Source organism: Mastomys coucha, unplaced genomic scaffold (genome assembly GCF_008632895.1).
Source record: "Mastomys coucha isolate ucsf_1 unplaced genomic scaffold, UCSF_Mcou_1 pScaffold21, whole genome shotgun sequence".
Lineage (NCBI taxonomy): Eukaryota > Metazoa > Chordata > Mammalia > Rodentia > Muridae > Mastomys > Mastomys coucha.
In genome coordinates this window covers 25,926,520-25,947,815 of record NW_022196904.1, presented here as the reverse complement: position 1 = coordinate 25,947,815, position 21,296 = coordinate 25,926,520, and the positions used below count along the sequence as shown (strand labels likewise).

Sequence of the window (21,296 nt, the reverse complement as noted above, 5' to 3'; positions counted from 1 at the left end):
GGAATTCTAGGCAGGGGCTCTACCACTGAGCCACACCCCCAACCCCTCATTGGGGGATTCTAGGCAGGGGCTCTACCACTGAGCCATGTCCCTAGCCCTTGCCCTTGTTCTTCTCACTGCATAGAATTTAGGACTCCACACTCAGTTTTACCTATGGATTTACAAACACAGTGAGACTCATCAGTCCTGGCCTCCTAGCTTTATCACCTTCAGTTCTAGGCAAAGGAAGACAAGACTCCCCACTGGCCGACTGGGTGGCTGTGGGAAGCAAGATGTCAACCCAGAACTGGAGCAAGGAATTTGCCCACAGTCAGCCCATAGATAAAGGCCCTCCCCTCCTCCCCTTCTCTGTTGAGAGGCTCTGGGAGCTTAGACTGTGAACTCACCAGGCCATCCAATGAAAGTGGCTTTGTACCTTAGTTGGGATGCAAAGAGATGTGTTTGCCACAAATCTTTTGGTGGAGACACACATATCAAAACCCGCAAGCGCGCACAGAGCTTCATGCCTGGGCTTTGCAGTATGTCTCCACCTCCCTCGCTGCAGAGGCTGAGCCTGACTTTCAAAAAAGGGCACTGCAGCCCTTAGCAAATCTCCAGAGGAAAACTCATGCTTGTCCCTGCCAGGGGCCCCAGGTCTCCTTCGGGATTTCCTCCAAGGGCCTCTGCAAATAAGAAGGAACCAGCAGTGAGGGAAAAAAAAAAAGCCAAAAATGTGGGGAGTGTCAAAGGCATGGAGCATTGTTGATTCCTCTCAGTGTCTGCCTGAATATTAGATGCAAATAAGTGCTAATAAGTAGAGTTGGAGAAGCTAATGGAAAAACCACCCTTCCCAGGAGGATTGCCACACACAGGGCAGCTACAATGGCCCGACTGACTATCCGTGTTTTCCAGTCATAGGGAAGCCTGTGTGGACTGACTCTAGGGAATAAAGCCCTATAAACTTGTTCTATGAAGGCACTTGCTGTCCAAAGACACTGGGCTGGGGATGGAGGTTCCCATTATCTTCCCACTGGCCAGTGTGTGCAAACATGTGCATGAGGATTGATGTGTAAAGGTGTGTGTGTGTGTACTTACCCTCCAAAGGGTGCACACTGCTGAAGAGGTTCTCTTGACCATCAGGCTTCTGAGAGCAAATCCCTGGAATGACTCAGGCCTAGCTACAGATGTGGATGGCACTAGTAACTGTTCAGTGGAGCTGCAGCCAGGACTCTGGGTGGGGTGGCACTCTGGAGATGGAGGAGCCACAAAGCCACAGCCTCAGCTGGCTGGAATGCAGGTAGCTTTTTACCCATTCCCTTCTTTGTGTCCCTCTCTTCTACTCTGCTCTGATGGTGTTTGGATATAGGTTGGGGGTTCTACTGCCCCATTCTTCTTAACTCTTGACTCCTGCCCCTCACATCCTTCACATTCAACTGAATTTGACTAAGGAGACACATACTCGCACCTTGCTTCCCATGAGTAACTTGTACAGCCAGAGGAGCTGTAGAGGTCCCAGCACAGCCCAAGCCTCTGACCATCTTGAGATCCAAAAACAGTACCCTGGCATTCCACTTTGAAACTGGGATACCTGGATCAACCCCGTTCCACTGCCACCTGGATTTGTTGACATATATTTAGTGGCATCTGGTACCTCAGTTTCCTCTGTTTGTAAGGTGAGAACATACTTCATTGCACATACTTCATTGTTGCAAAACTAAAAGGGATACAAGGTAGCTGGGTGCTGTGGTATATATGCCTGTAACCCCAGTGCTTAGAGGCTGAGAAAGAAAGATCATGTGTTCGTGGTCAGCCTGGGCTACACAGAGAGAACCTATCTCAAAAACAGAAACAAAAACAAAAACAATGGAAGGAAGGCCACCATATGCTTGTTTGCCATCTCACATGCCCTGAAGAGGATCCTTGGATACTCTGAGTTCACAGGGGTCATTAAAGAAGGCCTACGACCACTCAGGCCTTTCAAGATTGCTAGGGCTCCCCTGCCCTCCACATCTCTAGTGTTAGAGGCTCCCTTGCCCTCCACATCTCTAGTGTTAGAGGCTCCCTTGCCCTCCACATCTCTAGTGTTAGAGGCTCCCTTGCCCTCCACATCTCTAGTGTTAGTGGCTCTGTTCCTTATCAGGCCTGCCACACCCTTATCTGGTCACTCAAAGGCCACAGGTCCACCTCAGTCTTTTTGACTTCATCACCCATCTGGGACAGAGTTGGGCCAGCCAACCAACCGACCAACAGACCAGTCCACTCAGGGAGGGGAGAGGCCACAGCCTCCACTCTGTTTTACTGGAAGCGTCTCTGCAGTTTGGCTTTTTTGTTTAATTTCATTCTGGATGTCCCTTCAAGACTAAGCTTGTTTCCTGGTTTACACAGCTGAGAATGGTTACTAGATGCGCGCCCAGCCTTTCCTCCTAGTGTCTGATTGCCCCCTGCAAGTCGGGGCTCCTCTTCTCTTGAAAAACAAGATTTGAATCCACAACCCTGGAACCGAGTTCGGGTTCTACACTTGTGCTGTGTGGCTGTGGGTCGGAGACTTCCCCACTCTTATTCTGGGTATGGCTGGAGGGGAGGGGTTGCTTGCTTCAGCCCTCAAGCTGGTGCTAGACAGATGCTTAAGGATGAAGTTCTTAAGAGAGAATCCGGATCACTGGGCACTTGTAGTTAACTGAGACCAGAAATTTGGGGGTGAGTGCCAACAAGAGACAAGGCCTTGTCCAAATTCCATGCAGACTGTAGTCTGGTAACCTACCTGAATTTTTCTGCGCACCAATCCCTTTGCAAGCCCCGCGGCTCAGCTTTGGGTCTAAGAACCTGCTTGCTGGCGCCTTTTCTTTTTTCCCTAGGTCAGCGCAGGGTTACTCAGTGTCACCACTGGGGCAGTGGCAGCTGGGGCAGTGGCAGAGTCCAGCACTTGGGGATCCCCGAGCTAGGCGCAGCCCGCGCCAATAACGCCCCACCCCCCGCTGCCGCCCGACCGCGCCCAGCGGCAGCTCCTACGGAGCGCGCGGCCACTGGGGCCTCGGGAGCCGCAGAGCGCGCGTGGGCGTGGCGCCCGTGAGCTCCCGAGAGGGCTGAGCGATCCGGGAAGAGATTTCTCTCATCTCTGCCCTGCCACCGGGATCACTGCTTTCCACCGTGGGGCGGGGCCCGGACTGGGGGCGGGGCGCCGGGCGGGCGCGGCGCTATTTCCAGCCTTGCCGGAGGCTTCGCTCGCACTTCGCTGGGAGCCTTCCCGGCGCGTGAGCCGGATCCGGTGGCACCACGGGGAAGAGACAGGACCGGGCGGAGGCGGCAGAGACAGGGGGACGCACCCGGTGTAGAGGATCCAATAGGAGCACGCCGCCGCAACCTCTCCCGCGCGCTCCGGTAGCCGTCTCTACGACGATCGCCCACTCCCCGCACCTTGGGCTACACCGAGAAAAAGACGCAGCCTGGCCGGAACTGGGGCGGAGATCCTTCTTGCTTCCCAAGAGCTCGGGAGGAAGATTCTCCCGCCGCCAGGAACCGCGCCGAACCGGAGGAACCCTTGGCCTGGAGAGCGCCGGCTGTGCCAGGTAAGTGGCTGCGCCCCACACCACCCCTGTTCCTTCTCTATGCTGGTAGTTCACTCGAAGGGATGTCCCTGGAAACCCAAGGGTGACGCCGGGACTGTTCTGAGCGAAATCCGCCACAAGACAGGGTTCAGAGTCCCAAGCTGCAGGTGCCGTTGGGGCGTGCGGTGTTTGGGTCTGGCGATACTTTGGGGACCAGCCCCCGCGAGTGGGAACTTTAATTAGACTTTGAATTCTTGGTTTTCTCCGCGCCTGGGAATTGCCTCTCTTTCTCCTAGGGCTCTCCAGGAGGACCCTTCGGTTCTCCTCCTAGCCCTGGATGCTGGGTGCGTGTAAGCTGCTTTGGGCGCTGAGCGACGAGTGCCAGAGGGCCGGGCTGGAGCGTCCAGAGCGCCGAGGCTTTGGCGAGCGCTTGGAACTGGGACTTAGAGGCCAGCTGGGGCGCGTAGAGCGAAAGGGGAAGTTACAGTCGACCTTGGCTCCCTACCAGGAGATGTAAGGTGTCCCCGCGCTCCATCGCGCGCATCTCCACCCCTCAACTCTCTAGGGCCCCGGCCTGTTTTGTGCTCCCGGCGAGTGTGCGTGCGTCAGCGATCGCAGGGAGGTGTGTGCATGCGTGTGTCCCCGAGTGCGGGAGTTGGAGCCTTCGGCGGCTGGGGTTAGGGGACGGTGAGATGATCCGCTTTACGGCGGGACGCTAGCGGCAGTTGCAACTTCAGCGGCTGCGTGGGGCTGTTTTGTTGGTACTCCGGCCTGGCCAGGAGAAGGTGCGTTTTCTGGTTTGGGCAGGGTCAGAGGTGGCGCTTGGGCATCGAGTGACCTCTCTATTTCCCGCGCAGTACTCCAAACCCTAACTTTAGTTGTACGTCTTGTCTCTGGGCCCTGCGACCCTCACCTGGAGCGGTAACAGTCGGGGAACTGTGCCCTGGATTTCGGGCATACTAGTCGGATCTTGGAACAGTCTGTCCTGCAGCCATTTCGGCATCACCAGAGATGCATCTCTGAGCCGCCTCCCAGCAGGACCCTAAGCGTGATTGGCTCTAACGGGAACAGGCTTCTGGGGCTCTCTGTATCTACGGATGTAGCCCGGCAGCAGGCTAAGTGGGAGACCCAGTTGGGGACAAGGACGTAGCTCCAGATGGCAGGGGTGGGTAAAGGGGTAAAAGGCAGGTTAACTCTTTCCCCACCTCCTCCACACTCACAGGTATGAGCTTCTGCCACCAAGCCCACTTTCTTTGGGTTCACCTTGACCCTTTACTGGTAGGGAGGGGACCTTGTCTTAAGTCCCACCCCAGTGCAGAACAACCTTTGACCTGAAGAACACTCCTTAAAAATGAACGACCACCACATCATCTCCTGATCCTGGCCCTGTCCCCAAAAGCGATGTTGGAGAGAATGAGGGAGGGACGGTGGCTCTCATAAAAGAGTGTTCTATTCTTTTTAGTCAGGGTCTTAACCCTGTGGCTGAAGCTGGCCTGGAACTTACCACCTCAACCCGCGGAGGGCAGGATTACAGGTGCACACCTCTCGCCCATTCTCTCTTAATCAAGTCATCCCACCACCCACAGGCCGACGGGTCAGGGGCCTCCTGAGGAGAGTAGAAACGTTCTGGGGGCTTCAGCAGATTGGCCTCCGAGAAGTGACACACAGCAGAGGTGCCATTCAGACCCTGAAAAGACTGAATCAAAACGGGTTGATCAATAAGGCAATCGCATTTGAACGCAGAAAACCTCAAAGTCTGACCCTATCCCATCGTTTGGCAGAGTCGCTTGGGACACATGAATGGTACAACTTATTTATTTATTTATTTATTTACCCGGAATCAGACTTTACAGGAGTGAATTATGGTCCCCGGCTATTGATTTTTTTTTTTAAGACCCCAAATTTAAAAAATCAAGGCTTTTTCAAAGCAAGGTCAAGGATTAATTATTTATAGACAAACATCAATCAGCCATGGATGGGGGGTGTGTGTGCTCATTTATAAATTCCCTGAGTGGGCAAAATGAAATCTATTTTTCTCTGGCTCCAGCCAGGAGAGAAGAGCTGGCTTGCTTGACCTAGGATGTTTTCTGTTTGAGATGCCTTTTCTATCTTGTAGCTGGAATATCACTTGGGAAATTTTATGCATATTTGCTGTGTTTCCATAATGAACATTTACTGATTACAGAGTACCAAGGGAATTTCATTTTTTAAACATTTATTCAAATCTCTGTTTATGTAAGCTAATAAGTCTGGGAAAGTTCAGTTAACTATCTCCCCCCTTCCCCCCCCCCCCCCCCCCCCCAGCCCCATGGTTGTTGGGCAAGCATGCTTGGCAGGCTCATCTCAGAATTTACCTTCCATTCACTTACAAGGGGGAACATCAGATGTCTCTGATTGGAAATACGGGGCTGGCTGCCTCCCTGTACTTAACTTGAGTTTGCTCCAGCCGTTGCTCTTTGTGGTTTTGCTGATAGAAGAGAGGTTGGTGCTCAGAGCTATGATTGCCGTTGTGTGGGTGTATGTGGTGGGAGAACACCAAGGTAGCCCCTGGAGGGCTGATGGGGGCAGAGAAGATGTGGTCACCATCTGACTTTCTTGCCTCTTGCCTGCCACTCACCTTGAGTCCGATTACCCATTTTAGTGCCCACGTATTCCCATCTCTCTGGTTTGCCCATGCACAGCAGCTACAACAGAACAAATTATAGTCAGTAAACTAAGGAACCATTGCCCAGTCTCTGTGTTAACCAGAAGGTAATGAGTCTTCTAAAAGGAGGTTTATATAATGCTGGCCAGAGGAGGTCAAGGCAGCTGTGCAGAGGGAATGGCCAAAAATAAAACAGATGAGTAAAGGTGTTGCCTGTATGCATATGTGGCCTCAGGGTCAGGACGTTTGCTGGAGGTGGGGAGCTTCCATGGCACACTGTGGTGACCAGAGGATCCTGGGTGCTTTGCCCTTGAAGCCAGTTTCTAGATGTGTCTGGCTTGAGAGCAGCTGTGTCTTTTCCTCCTGAGAAAAAGCTGCCTCCAAGTAGAGGAGACTCACTGGCTCAGGTAACCTGGGGACAGCTGCCTGAGCTCAGGTGGCAGATGATACTAGAGACGTCAGCTCATTTCTTATTGGCTGAAGGGTAAGTGACCCTCCGGTCAGTAAATCACTGTGGCAGAGGATGTGACTTACAAATCGGTAGTGTAAAGAAGTTGTGACTTTTACCCTCTGCGAAACTACCTGTCATTTGTGATCTCGTGTTGTAGACAGACTCACTGGGACTTGATCATGGGTGGTTAGGAATTCAGAAGAGCACTTGACGATATCAGAGAAACTGGGGACAGTTGTGTAGCAGTAGACAGCCCTGGGCCTACCCACAGAACTACCTTTCAGGAAATCATAGAGTAGCAGAATCCAGGCCGGGGCTGGGGGTGTCAACACAGCTGCTTTTCCCAGGCTTCCAGGCTGCGGCTTGCATTCTTATTCCCTACCTAGAAGACCCTCCTTCTGGGGAGCTGGTGCTGGGCAGGGGGTGTTGTCTGGTGTCAGGGAGGGTATAGTATCCATCCCCTGCCAAACTCAGCTCATTCCGGTGAATGGCATTTATTTGAACTAAACTACAGTTGTCATCATTGAAATGTGGAGTCAAATGACTCTTGTCTCACACTCCCAGGGCCAGCCTGCTTGTCTGTCTCCTTCATTCAGCCACCAGTGAGTGCTGACTGAATTTGTATTAGATGTCTGTCATTGTGCCAGGCCCCGAGGACAAGGTGAGGAAAGGGGGTACAGTCCCTGCCCTTGTGGGACAGAGACTTCTCTGTCATTCTTCGCTCCAGGCTATGCTAGGCAAAGGCATTATTAGAAAGAGCCGATGCCCATGGGAGTCTAGGCTTGCGAAAGATGGGAAGGGGATGCCTGGGTTATTTCCTTACTGCAATGGACCCGTGTGTGCTAAGCAAGTATTCTACCACTCAGTTGTGACCCTAGCATGAATGTCTAGGTTGTTATGAACCGAGAGAGAGAGAGAGAGAGAGAGAGAGAGAGAGAGAGAGAGAGAGAGAGAGAGAGCACAGCTGTCTTAGCCTTGGGGACTGGGGGCAGATGGGGTGAGGAAATACATGCCTCTCCTGCTGAGATGGTTGGTACGTTCCAGGAGAGTTGGAAGGGATGCCAGAGGAAAGAGAAGAGTAGGCATGGCCAGTAGCCTGCACAAGGGTCCCTGCTAAAGGGACATAAGAGGAAGTTCTGGCCATCAGCTGTGAGAAGACCTTGGTGCGCCACTGGCAAAATGAAGAAGGCCAGCGGTGGCTGGAGACCTGGCAATGTGGTGCCTCCAAGACCTAGTGTGTTAGGAGTTCAGACTTCTTTCACCTCGCTGCTGTGGGTTGGGAAGGTCCGTGAGAAGGGAGCTGCAGTGAGCCTGCAGGGTCAGGGACACAGCGCCAGAGTAATTGGTTTGGGAGGGGACATGGTGAAATTGTTAAGATGAAGCCTGTGGGACACTAGGGAGAAGCCTTGGTTCACTGAAACTGGGGTCCCCTGGGGTCCTGAGCTCCAGTCCATTCCAGGAGGAATGACTCAGATGCCACCAGGTCTCTGCAGCACTTCCCCAGCCCACCTCCGTTCCACCATACTGACCGGTTAGGTTCTCTGCTGCTGTGATAAACCACGCCAGGTGGTTGTGGTGCATGCCTTCAGTCCCAGCAAAGGCAGAGACAGGCGGGTCTCTGTGAGTCTGAGGGCCAGCCTGGTCTACAGAGTGAGTTCCAGGACAGTCAATGCTACATAGAGAAACCCTGTCTCGAAAAACAAAAACAAAGGAGCAAGCAAAAAAGCCATTGAGACTAAAAGCAGCTAGGGGAGGAAAGGGTAGATTTCAGCTTATGCATCCACATCACAGCCTGCTGGGGGTGTGGAGGGAGAGTCAGGGCAGGAGCTCAAGCGGGAATCTGGAGGCAGGAACTGAAGCAAAGACAGTGGAAGAACCCTGCTCTCTCTCTCTCTCTCTCTCTCTCTCTCTCTCTTCTTTTTGGTTTTTCGAGACAGGGTTTCTCTGTATAGCCCTGGCTGTCCTGGAACTCATTCTGTGGACTAGGCTGGCCTCGAACTCAAAAATCTGCCTGTCTCTGCCTCCCAAGTGCTGGGATTAAAGATGTGTGCCACCACTGCCCGTCTGACCCTTGCTTTCTGACTTACCCTCTTGGCTCACGGTCAGCTGCATTTCTTATACCTCCTAAGACCACCTGCCCCTGGACCCTTCCACATCAGTCATTAATCTAGAAAATGCCCCTACAGACATGCCAATAGGCCAGTCTAGTGGGGGCACCTTCTCAGCTAAGGCTTCCCCTTCCCAAATGACTCTAGCTCCTGTCAAGTTGTCAAAAACAAAACAAAACAAAACAAAACACAAACAAAAAAAAATACACATAGTAGTCAAAGCCTAAGTATTTTCACCACCTTATTCTCTGTGGTCATAAAAAGCCACAGCACATAGTAGGCCCTTATGAGTGACAGCCTTGCCAGGGTTCCAGGTGAGGACCCCGGGGATAGCTGACCTGTAACTGACACTTCTCTGCTGAGCTAGATTCACTGGGGAGCCACTTTCCCTCAGGGGAGTGGCACAAGGCTTCTGCCACCAGTCATCTCTGTCTTGTGTGGTGGCCACTTGCTGGGCTCTGATGCCCACCTTCTTCTGGAGTTGGTCGCCCCCAGCCTGCTGCCCCTGCCTGTGTTTACTTCACTTAGCTTCCTAGTCCCCCAGTCATTTCTCCACCTGTCACGTGGTTGATCTAACCTGACAGTTGGCTGGCATCTGCCCCAGAAAGAACTCTTCCTCACATCCCTGTCTTCTTTCCCTCCTACCATACAGTACCAGCTTCCATCCCTTTGAGAGGCTCTGCCCAAGGCTCAGGGCTCCCCCACTCCCTCTGATGTCTGCATCTCCTCAGGCTGTCTGCAGCTCAGGGACCTGGATTCCCCACAGATAGCTTCCCTGTCCTCCAGGCTCCCTCCGCCATCATCTTCCAGAGCTGGGGTGGGGGAGAGCAGGCCTGTGAGTCACCCAACTTCCTGGTGTACCCATGCTGCTGGCTGCAGGCCCTGAGCTGAGCTGAGCGGCTGCGGAGCTGCAGGCAACAGCCCAGGTCGCTGTCACCTTGTCCTCACTCTGCCTGGGCCAGAGCCAGCCGCTTCCGAGCTCGGCCAGCCTTGGGCATGAGAGCCATGGCGGGCAAGGAGAGGTTCTAGGCGGTACAGTTTTATGCTTGTAACCTTTGGCCTATCTGAGGCTCTCTGTCTGAGGGCAGGCTGTTCTTCCCCACTCTCTCTGGTAGTGGGTCCCCTGTGGCTGTCTGCAGCTTTCTCAGACTTTCTCTTCAGACTGGCCTGGCCTCCTTCTGCTGTGACTACTAACTATCCATAGACCACTGGGCATGCCATGGACCCATGGGCCCATATCCGTATCCATATCCATGGAGCCATCAGTGGGGAGGCTGACACAGCAAAGCCCCTCTGAGAGTGTTCTCTACCCCAGGCACAGATTGACTCATGCCTTACAGACAAGTCATACCCATCTTTGAAGCTGTCTCTTTTGGGGGACGGGGGCTGACTCATTTGTCTTGACAAGATTCATCTGCCCAGTCTCATGAGTACGGAGGCCTTCCTCTAGCCTTGTTGGGGGGCAGGATGTGCTTCTTGTATTACTCTTGGGGTAAGAGAAGCAGTCAGTACTTGAAGGAAGCAGCCCAGCGTCCAGCAAATACTGGCCAAGGTCCTTCTACGTGTCGGGCTTCATACCTAACCCAGCCTTGGGGAAGCCGGGCCAACATACTCAGGCCTCAGAGTAGGTGAGAATGTTGTCCTTTTCTGCTGTGTCAGCCATGCAGAGCTAGGCGTGGAGTCACCACAAGTGATTACTGGCTGTCAGGCTGGGAGACCTAAGCTTTCAGTCTGTCTATACTAATGGAGTCAGTGTGTGGGCCAGTATATCTACACGAGCTGAGCTCATGCCTAATACATAGAGTCTGTCACACTGGCTGAATTAGTGTTTGCTACAGACAGTCTGCCTACCTTGTGGAGCCAGCGTGTGGTAAATGTGGTCTGGGAACCCTGCTTGAGTCTGGGGAGTTGTTAGTACTGGAACCTTCCATTTAGTCTGTGTCTTACTCTCTAGGGCCTTTGAACATAGCTCAGAGAGCTCAAACACTCCAGCTACAATAGACTAGGCTCTGCACAGGCCCAGACTTCTCCTCAGACCACAGCCCTGTCTTGTCAGCCTTTGTTTTGGGTGGTTAAGCCGAACAGTCTATCTACACTGTTGGAAACCAGTATGTGTAACAGGTAGTCTTTTTGCACAGGTTGAGCCAGTATTTATATCTAGCAGGTACCCTGTCTACACTGGTTGAGTCCCTAGTTGATGGCTTGAGGCCAGCTCACTATGAAGTCAATGGGTACATCAATGGAGCCTTTCAGCGTTCAAAGCAGACACTCACAGCCCTGCCTGAGTTGGATCCAGGCAGATTGCCATACTGCTTAAGACAATGAGGGAATGGTTGGCCTCAAGCTTGCTGGAGCCAGTTTTCTGGGTTTCTCTAGACATGTCTGCCCACTGCTAGATGGTCTCTCTTCTAAGAATATTTCCCTACCTTTCCTCTCATACACATCTGGGTCCCACGTGGATCCCATTTCCTAGTGACGGTCCCCATGGTCTTCCCTTGTCTGAAAATCCTTTCAGCACAGGCTGTCTGCTGTCCGTGCTGATGCCACCTCGGCCATCCCTCATGGTGGTCACTCATACACATTTATCTTCAGAAAGTCATTTAGCATGGATTGCCGCCTTAGTGTGCATAGTAAATTGAGTTTCTCCTGCTTGGATCTGTACTGCTGTTTTCTGCTTAGATTTGGGGCCTCATGAGGTTTGGCTTCATCTGCAAATCTAATTTCATGACCATTCATCCTGTGAAAGCACTGTCTATGCCTATTATTTAACTCTTCTCCATTTCCTCTTCCATGAATTAAAATGTCAACCGACAGCCATGGCAACCACATATACCCTTCACTCCACACCAGGGGGCCACCTCTGGGCTGTAACTGAAGCTGGTACCCGGAGTCAAACGGTATGGTTTGAATCTCAGCTTTGTTTCTTAGTTATTGTGGGCTAGGACTTGGTTTCTTCATCTATAAAATGACAATGATAGGCCCCACCTCCTAAGGCAGGTAAATCTTGCAGCTTTTGGCAAATGATGGGACAGTTACTGATGTTATTGTTATATTGTCCTTGTGGTTGGTCTCTTAGCTTAACACCTTGGGCGGGAATATAAACTGATAGTATGAAAAAGACGTGAGGCTGAGCATATGGCTCCTCTGCCAGCGTCACCTTAAGTCTTTCTTTTAAAGGAATTATTTGTATTGCGTGTGTGTGTGTGTGTGTGTGTGTGTGTGTGTGTGTGTGTGTGTGAGAGAGAGAGAGAGAGAGAGAGTATATGTGTGAGAATGTGTGCATGCATATGTGTTCATGTGTGTACATGTGTACATGCATGCATGTATGTGGGCATGTGTGCATGCAGGTACATGTATGAGAATGTGTGTGTACACGCACGTGAAAGTGTGAGTGCATGCAGCATGTGTGTACATACATGCATGTATGTGAATGTATGTATGCATGTGTGCATATGTACATGTATGTGAAAGTGTTCATGCTTGTAGTGTGTATATGTATGTGTGTGAAATGTACTGTGTGTGTAGATGCCCAAGGAAACCAAAAAGGTGTCACAGATTCCATGGGCTGCCATTATCAGCAGTTGTGAGATGACTGTGTGGTGCTGGGAACCAAATCTGGACCTTCTGGAACATCAGCAAGCACTCTTAACTGCTGAATTATCTCTTCATCCCTAAATATTTTTTTTTAAAAAGTTTAAAATTTTTTTTAAAAAAATTGAAAATAAAAATAAAAAAAAATCAGTTTCCCAGTGATATAGTGATATTTCATAACTGCATTTTAAAGGCCTTTGTTCCAATTACAGCAAGCAAACACAAAACTAAGTGGGTCATATATGAGCAACACAGCGACTATCCGTGAGCTGGGTGGGCCTTGTGTTCCCCGCATCAGAGCAGGAATTCATGTGGCTAAGACACACCTCAGACTTCCCTTTTGGACCATTCCAGACACTTCTCGTTCACCACATGTAACTAACAGCACAGGCTTGCTTCTAAACTTGGTAATGTGGAGTTGTATCCTGTGTACGGGCATGACTGGGTCAGCATCGTGCTTCAGAGATTTGTCTACATTGGGAGTCATTGTTGTTTTCCATTCTGATTACTCTCTAGGCCCCACCATGGTTTGTGCAGTGTCAGAGGCCTGTGGGTGCAAGGCTTTGTTCCTAAGGTGGTCTAAGTGGGAAGTATTATAAGCCAGTAAGAGGTGGGGTATTATGGGAGACCTCTGGGATCGCATGCCCAAAAAGGGATTGTGGGATCATACTGTCACTTCTGTCTTGCTACTTCTTGGCTCTATGCTTCTTGGGGTGTTGTATTATCATTTGGCACCCTCGCCAGAATCCCAAAGCAGTGGGATTGACTGATCATGTATGGGAAACTCTAGTGCCACGAGCTAAAACCTCTATTTCTATTTACAAATTGATCACCTCATCTGTTTTGCTATGGCAAAACAAGGAGCTGACTGGTACCATTCCATTGTGCAGACATGCTCCTGTTGATTGACATTTAGGTTGTTCAGATATTTTGACTATTGCAAAACACACTGCAGACATTTTCTTGGGTACATGTACCTTTTCAGAGAAACGTGAACTTAGTTTCTAGGTTGGGGGAACACATCTTTTATAGGACCTTCAGACGGGTTTGTAAGGTAGTTATTCACCTGTGCATGGAAGTGCACACCTGTAATCTTCATGCCCAGGAAGCTAAGGCCAGAGGATCATGAACTCAAGCCCAGCCCAAGCTACCTATGGAGACCCTGTGTGTGTGCATAGGAGGTGGGTTTGCACTGCTTTGATCTCCTCAACAGTTATGTGTGAGGGTTCCGGTTGTGCCGTATCCCTTCCAACGCTGTGTGGTTGGCTTTTGCCATTTTAATCATCCTGTGACTATGTAGAACTATCACACTGATTTTAATTTGATTTCTCAGATGACTAATATAGCTTCTTTTTTGCCAAGGATATTTTGAACCTGAAAATATTCTTCAACAAATCTTGAAATTCCCTCCCACCCCCAGATGATAGGATTCTTAAATGTCTCTAGGTGAGTATAATTCCTTTCTGGGGAAGTTGGAATCTGCTTGTCTACAAGGCAGGAGATGAAGTAGACCGACATATCTCTGTGCAAGGCTGGGAACAGACACCATGACCCTTGGTCCTCTTAGCCCCTCCTATCCAAACTGACTCAACAGGTATTTAGTAAACTGGGCTGTCATAAGGACTCCAGAAGTTGGGTTGGTTCTCAGTCCCTAGGGGATATCCTGTGCTAGGAATTTGTTTCCTCTAATGGTCTTGCTTCTCCAAAGCCGGCTGTGATGGAGTACTACCCAGTGCTATGAGCACTGGCCACTAAAGAGCATCATCTCGTAGCTGGGCCTGGTGCATGGGCCTGTAATCCCAGCCATTCCAGAAGCTGAGGCGGGAGGAATCACACATTCATGGCCTACTTGGGCTATAAAGTGTGTTCAAAGCCAGTACAGGGAACTTAAAAAGACCCCACCTTGAAAGCAAAAGTCTGGGAGTATAATCCAGCGGTCCAAGTAGGAGGTAATTTCCCTAGCCTAGAATATTGCAGTGGAGGGCTCAGTGGTAGAGCGCTTGTTTAGCATGTGACTGGCTCCATCCCTTAGGTGTCTTCATCTTCATCCTTAAGCAGGTACCTGCTGTTGGGTCCCTTTACAGCTGTCTAGAAGTCCCCCTGCCTCGTCAAAAGCAGCACATCCAGCCTTTAATCCCAGCAGTCAGAAGCAGACGCAGGAGGATTTCTGTGAGTTCAAGGCCAGCCTGTTTTATGCAGGCTGGACATCCAGGGCGACACAAAGAAACCCTGTCAAAGGATAGGGGGCAGCACCCCCTTCTTGTGTCACGGGCTTGGCTTCCAACACCAGCTTTCCATAGCTGGCATGCTTTCCATGAGTGGAAGCAGAAACGGATGCTTGTGTCTGATAAACCATTTCAACCATTCCTGCCACCATTTGACCATAACAATACCTTCTGCCTTTGGCTGGCTGTGTCTGGTCAACTTCCTTCCAGTCTGACAGAAGTCTTTGGGAAAGCAGTGTGTGGCTGGGGAATGAGAGCCTTGGGTCAGAGTCCTTGCAATAGTATGATATGTTACTGTGCTTCATGTCCCTGGTACTCTCAGGGAAGGGAGTAGACACCCTGCCCAACACACACACACACACACACACACACACACACACACACACACACACACACACAACTCGGGTGCAACGTGCACAGAGTGGTAAGTAAGGTATCTAAAGTTTGGGGGATTACAGCTAGGGCAGCTGTGCTGACCCTCAAGACACAGAGACCACGGATGTGGAGTGAGTCCACCCCTGAGAACCAGCAGTGCAAGTCCATAGGGGCAAAGATGCAAGTGCGTAAGATTCCTTAGAGAGTTCTAGAAGGTTTTCTGGAAGAAGCCAACTTGGGACTACATATCTCCAAGGCTAAGAGTGAGAACTCTATCTCGGTATTGGTGGAAGCCCTCTCCAAGGTTTGGGATCAGAGGGCACTGTCTGTGGGAGCCAAATCCAAGTCATTTTAAAATAGGGCAACAAATGACTCCACGACACACATTGTTTATGGAATGTGTAGGCGGGGTGTGAAGATGCAAGAGCTAAAAGTGGTTTGGGAAAAACAACACCTTTTTTTTTTTTTGGTTAGAAGGCAGATTAGAAAGGTTTATGCTCCTCTGTGATAACTAATATGAAAGGTTTATCAACGTTTAAAAAAAAAAGCCTGACATTTTTTGCGAAATTGATTTGAAGACTTGGCAGATTTGAGGAATCATTCAGTAACGTTTTTACGGGTCGATGCTAATTTGATGCTGCCGACCGGCACAACGCGCCAATTTACTGCCAGACCAGCATTAAGCACGGACCTTCCGTGTGAGTTTTATAGGCGGACAGCTCATAAAGATGTGTGCTTGACAAGTATTCTGCCTCTCCTAGGATGTAGAGTATGAAGTGTTTATCAAAAACCACCTAAATCGACCCTGCTTCGAACTCATAAACAATCCGGGGACTTCAGCCCCATACTTCACTCAGTATTTCATGTCTCACCAATCCAGATCCTGATGTGTGTTTGCTGGGAGCCTTTGTCTCCAGAAGCCACTTCCAGACACATGACACAGTCTGGGGGAGGGGCCTCCAATGTTTTGAAGGATTGCTTTGGAAATGGTCTCCTGGGCAAAACCACTCATGGCCACACAGACGCTCCGACAGGGTTGTGGGGGCTCAGTACAGTCTCCCTGGAAGGGCTGAAATGTGTCCCTCTTAGACAGTTCCCCATCTCCAAAGGTTGTCTGAAAGAAATCAAAGGTTACCAGGTATGTTGGCACAAGCCTGCAATCCTAGCATTTGAGATGCTGAGGCAGGAGGATTGCTAGTCTGATGCCAGCCTGGACTATCTTTTGAGACACTATGAAGAAGAAGAGGAGAAAGAAGAGAAAGAACAGAATGGGGAGGGAGAGGGGATAGGAGAGGAGGGGGGATGAAGGAAGGAAGGAGGGGGGAGAGAGAGAGAGCGAGGAAGAGAGAGAGGAGAGATCAGAGGCTGCACCTGAATGAAATCTTTTGCCCCAGGGTTATACATTCTTTGCTTTCATCCCTGTGATGGATTATGGGTCTCCTCTCTCTCCGCCCCCCCCTCTTTCTGTGCCTAAGTATGACTGTTTGAGCCACACCCACTGAGGCCCTCCTAAGCTTTGCTCTGCACACCAGAAAGTGTTTAACGATAAAACTGCCCTCCTTTGATCCCAGACTCCAGAGACAGAGGCAGGTGGATCTTTGTGAGGTTTTGGCCAGCCAAGTCTATATAGCAAGTTCCAGGCCAGCTAAGGATGTGTTGAGAGACCTTATCTTAAAAACAAACAAACATGCAAACAACTGACCCACAAAAGTAAAACCAAACCTATCTTTTACCAGTGAAAATCCCCCCTAATACTTCCTACAGAAACCAGGTATGGCTGTGTATGCTTAACTCGGTTTCCTTCCCATTCTGGAGTGTCTGGCCCCACCTCAGTGCTAATTGCCTGGGCTTAAATGGAGAAGATTGCAGGAGCGGGGTGGGGAGCTTATAGACCTCCATCAACACAAAGCCCCCTGGGCTTCTGGCTGGGGAAATCTGATCTTGGGCAAATGTCAAGGAGTCTTTTTGAAATCTGTGTTACGGTATCAGCTTATTGAGGGCATAGGGCTTCATCTGGATTTCATAAATATTGTATAGGCCACCCTTATCACCACTTTGGCCAGCCTGAGAACACTACAGCAGCCGGCATTTTCTACACACACACACACACACACACACACACACACACACACACACACACACACCTCGCACCTCCCCATTGCCCTTGCAATCAATTGCAGAGTTGTCATGTAAAGCCAATTGGTGATATTTCAATCACAATGTCCCTGTAACAAATTCCATTCAAATTCCCGAGAAGAGAGTTAAGGCTTCATCTTGCTGCGGGGAGAATGGCAGGCTAAATGTAGCTTCCTGGGGCCCTGGCGATCATCCAGCGCTTTGTAATTTATACTTCTCCTTCCTGGCTCTCCAAGTGACCTTGGAACCTCTGTGCTGCTAGATTTCTTAGGTTCACCTGGGGGGCTCTCCACCCAACCCCCAGGCAAGCACTTCCAGACCCACCCATCCTGTGGGAGTTTGGAGAAGGGATGAGGAGACATCTCAAAAGCACATGGCTGGAAGATTGCTTGTTGCTGCTGACCTTTTTTTTTCTAAAATTGATGTCAGCTGCGAAAGCGTCAAACACACTGCTGGAAGGTGGCTTGCAGGTGACAGGAGTCTCTCTCCAAGCCCAGCAGCCAGCAGGTAATCCTGGAAGAACAAGGTGGGGGGAGGGACAGTGTGCAGTTACACTCATCAGCAGCTATTTTTGGTTGCAGAGTAAACAAAGTGACCCCCAAACTGCTGCCAGTACAGAATCTAGCATGGGGTGACGTGTAAGAAAGATTAATGTACGGTTAAAACCCGTGTATGGGTAGATTACAGGGTGACGGCTATCGAATGCAATGCAAACACTGCAGCTGTCTAATTAAGAGGAGTTAGAGGCTCCCCGGGATGTGCTGGCTGAAGGAAGTGCTGGGGGGGCGGGGCTGTCTGTGGTGCATTTGGGAGGTGACTTGCCCCTGGCTCAGTGTGGGAGGCCACATGGAGGTGGCAGGAGTGGGCAGTCTCGGGTATGTAGGAGTCAGGAGTTAGCCTGCTCTGCTCTGCTCTCTAAGTAGCTAGCTCTCTCCAAACTGCTCTGATCTCCGTCCCCCTCCTCACCTTTGCCTCCAAGGCATTGAGAGCCCTTGACTATCTTTTTTTAAAACTGTTTTTAATTTCTCCTGCTTTGTCAGCTTTTTAAGAGATATGTTACATTATGTGGAAATTGGATGCTAACAAGATTTGTATGAATAAATTAGACTCTTAACTTTTTATGTTATTACAAAATTGAAATGGACTCTAATGACAGTCAGAATTAATGTTCTGTTTCAAATAAATGCTGGGGGTGTGACTGCATTTTCATTGTGGTCCTCCAGAGCCCTTCCTACATGGCTTTGCCCAGGAAGCCACCTCTGCTCTTCTCCTGGTAGTGGGGGGTGGGGAGCAGGACAGGGGAGAAGCTCTGGCTGTTACTGTATAGTTCCCTGCCCATCCAAGGGTTGGGAACATGTGTTCTGATTAGATCTTTAGGTCCAGGTTGCATCTGGGCCTCCAAAGCCCATGACATCTCATGGGCTGGCCTCACAGACCTGTTGCCAATGCAACAGCCGCCATATTCTCAGAATCCACTGGGCTCACCTCCCACCTTTACCTGCGGCCACTACGTCAGAACCCACAAACGCGCGCGTGTGCGCGCGCATGTGTGTGTGTGTCTGTGTGTGTGTATGAACATTCCTCCATCTCTCTCCCTCCTCTCTCTCTCCCTCTCAATTAAACCTCTTACAAGTGGAACTGTTTGGGCCTAGTGTGTGGTATGTCCTGACCCCATCCGCTGTTCTAACACATCCCAGGTTCCCTAGGGGGCTGCTGGGAATCTCTGCTCTTGGGGCTCCTAGTGGGATCTGTAGGGAGAATTGTCCAAGGCCTTGAGGCCTCAGATGTATGCAATGACTGGCCTTGTAGGCAGACACACCTTCGAGCCACCAATTGTGAGGTCTTGGATTGGCTCACACTTCTGTCCAGAGCCCTCTCCTCAAGGCCCTCAACTAACTATCTTTGGTCTTTATCTTAAAGTTTCCAGGGAATTCGGCCTTGATGCTGGGCACTCAGGGGCTTTCCTATCCCTAAGCAAACTAGTGTGGCAGCTAAGTCCTCCTTGACTGAGGTCAGCGTCCCTGGGGATCTATCATGATTTACTTGACCTTGACAAATGAATGACGGTAGTGGTCGAGTCACATACCTTTGATCCCAGCCCTTGGGAGGCAGAGGAAGGTGTATGTCTGAGTTCAAGGCCAGCCTGGTCTACAGAGTGAGTTCCAGGAGAAACCCTGTCTCAAAAAAACAAACAAACAAACAAAAAACAAAAGAAAAAACACAAACAAAGAAATGAAAAGAGAAGAGGAAGGATGCATTTGTCTCATTATTCAGAGTGCCTGATACATTCTCAATTGACCCCATGGGTTAGACAGAACACCATCACAGTGGTGAGGACATTTCATGGAGGAGTGTCTTCATGGTAAACAGAAAGCAGGGCAGGGGATACAGGAAGATACAGCTCCTAAGTATATACTCCAGGGGTCCTGGGAGACAGCCTAGTGGTTGCGGTGCTTGTTGTTCAAGCCTGAGGACCTGAGTTCAGATCCCTAGTATTCAGTGTATATGGGGGGAGGGGATGTTGATCTATATGTCTATAACTCCAACATGAACAGGGGATGGGAAGCGGACAGGACATAAGGGCTCCCTGGAGAACCAGTCTACTTGAACTGGGTAGTCTCTATGTTAAGCCAGAGACTTTGGCACAAAAAAATAGAGAGATGGAGAAATGTCTTAGTGGCCAAAACACCTATTCTGTAAATGCAAAGACTGAATTCAGATCCCGGAACCTACATAAAAGCCAGGTAGAAGAGTGGCCACCTGTGATTCTAGTTCCATGGGGTAGAGACAGAAGATCCCTGGGGCAAGCTGGCTAGCTAATCTGTGAGCTCTAGGTTCAGAGAGAGACCGCCTCAGTATGTAAGGTAGGGGGAGATTGAGGAAGACACTGGATATTAACTTTAGGCCACCACATACATGTACACATGTGCATGTGCACATATATATATGCGCCCCCCATAGGCATATGCATGCCCATAACACACACACACACACACACACACACACACACATGCACGCACAAAAGCAAAATCAACCTAAGATGGTGTAGTGGTTTACATGGGAAATGTCCCCTATAGTGTGGAGCATTTGGAAGCTTGATTGACAGTTTATGGTGTTCTTTGAGAAGGTTAAGGAGATGTGGCCTCACTGGAGGAAGTACGTCACTTGAGGTGGGTTTTGAGAGTGAAAAACCTCACCTACTTCCAGGTTGTTCCCTTTGTTCCCTGCTTCTAGCTAAAGGGGTGAGCTCTCAGCTTCTTGCTTCTACTGCCGTGCCGTTGCTTTCAGCCATGCCTCCCTGCCATGATGGACTCTTGTCTGTCTGGAATTATAAACCAGAGTAAATCCTTTCTTCCATATATTGCTTTTGGTCACGTCATGACATTATCATAGTAACAGGAAAGGAACTAAGACATAACAAGCAATAAGGAAGACACCTAGTGTCAACTTCTGGCCTCCATACACACGAGTGAGTGAGCATGCTACCCCACATATGTACATACACACACACACACACACACACACACACACACACACACACACACACACACACACGCTCACTTGCAGTCCAGTAACCTGCTTCCAAAACTGCACCGAACAATCCCTTTATCACCTCTCAATAATGCTGTCATATTATCAACCCAATGTGTGACTATCCATTGATTAGGTCAGCACCCTCATTATCTATTTGTCTCCAAAAATGCCATCGCAGACAAGCGGTGGGCTTTGTTAATTGCCTAGGTGCTTCTTTAATGTAGCAACCGAGTCCACAGTCAAGATTAATCTCAAGATTAACTCTCTCTCTTCCTGCTCTGGGTCCCTTCTTAAGCTCAGTGCTGGAGTTAAGGTACTGACAGAGCCTCAGTTCAGGTTCTTCCTGGACAGGCCTCGAGCACTGGCTAGGCTGCAGAGCTCTCACTTGCCACAGCTAGGGCTGGGTCACGCCCCCTGGATCTGGGAAGGGAGGACTGAGGCAGAGGGATTTTCTGCAAAGGAAACTTCCACGTCTCAAGGGGCAGGTGTGATGGCTGGGACTGTGGGGTGTCGGTCAGTACTGCTTCCCACAGCTGAGGGTGGAAGGGAAGTGGGGGTGGGGCTGCCAGCAAGATGGGGAGAAGGAGCCTAGGGCAGCTCAGATACTAGGGTGCTAAGACATTTCTAGAGGAATATGCAGCCCAGGGGTCAGTTTTAGCTCAGGGAAGGTAGTGCCTCAATTCAGCTGCCCATTAAGCTGAACCTGGA

The 21,296-nt window shown here is 50.2% G+C and overlaps 1 protein-coding gene across 1 annotated transcript in view; it reads left to right on the top strand.

The window, feature by feature from the left end:
- Positions 1 to 3,087: 3,087 nt before the first annotated feature.
- Chst8 (carbohydrate sulfotransferase 8) overlaps positions 3,088 to 21,296 on the top strand; it is a 143,463-nt gene continuing 125,254 nt past the window's right edge. Inside the window, exon 1 of the mRNA XM_031386183.1 lies at positions 3,088 to 3,545. The gene's annotated coding sequence lies outside the window, so the exon portion shown is untranslated. The remainder of the gene's footprint in view (positions 3,546 to 21,296) is intronic.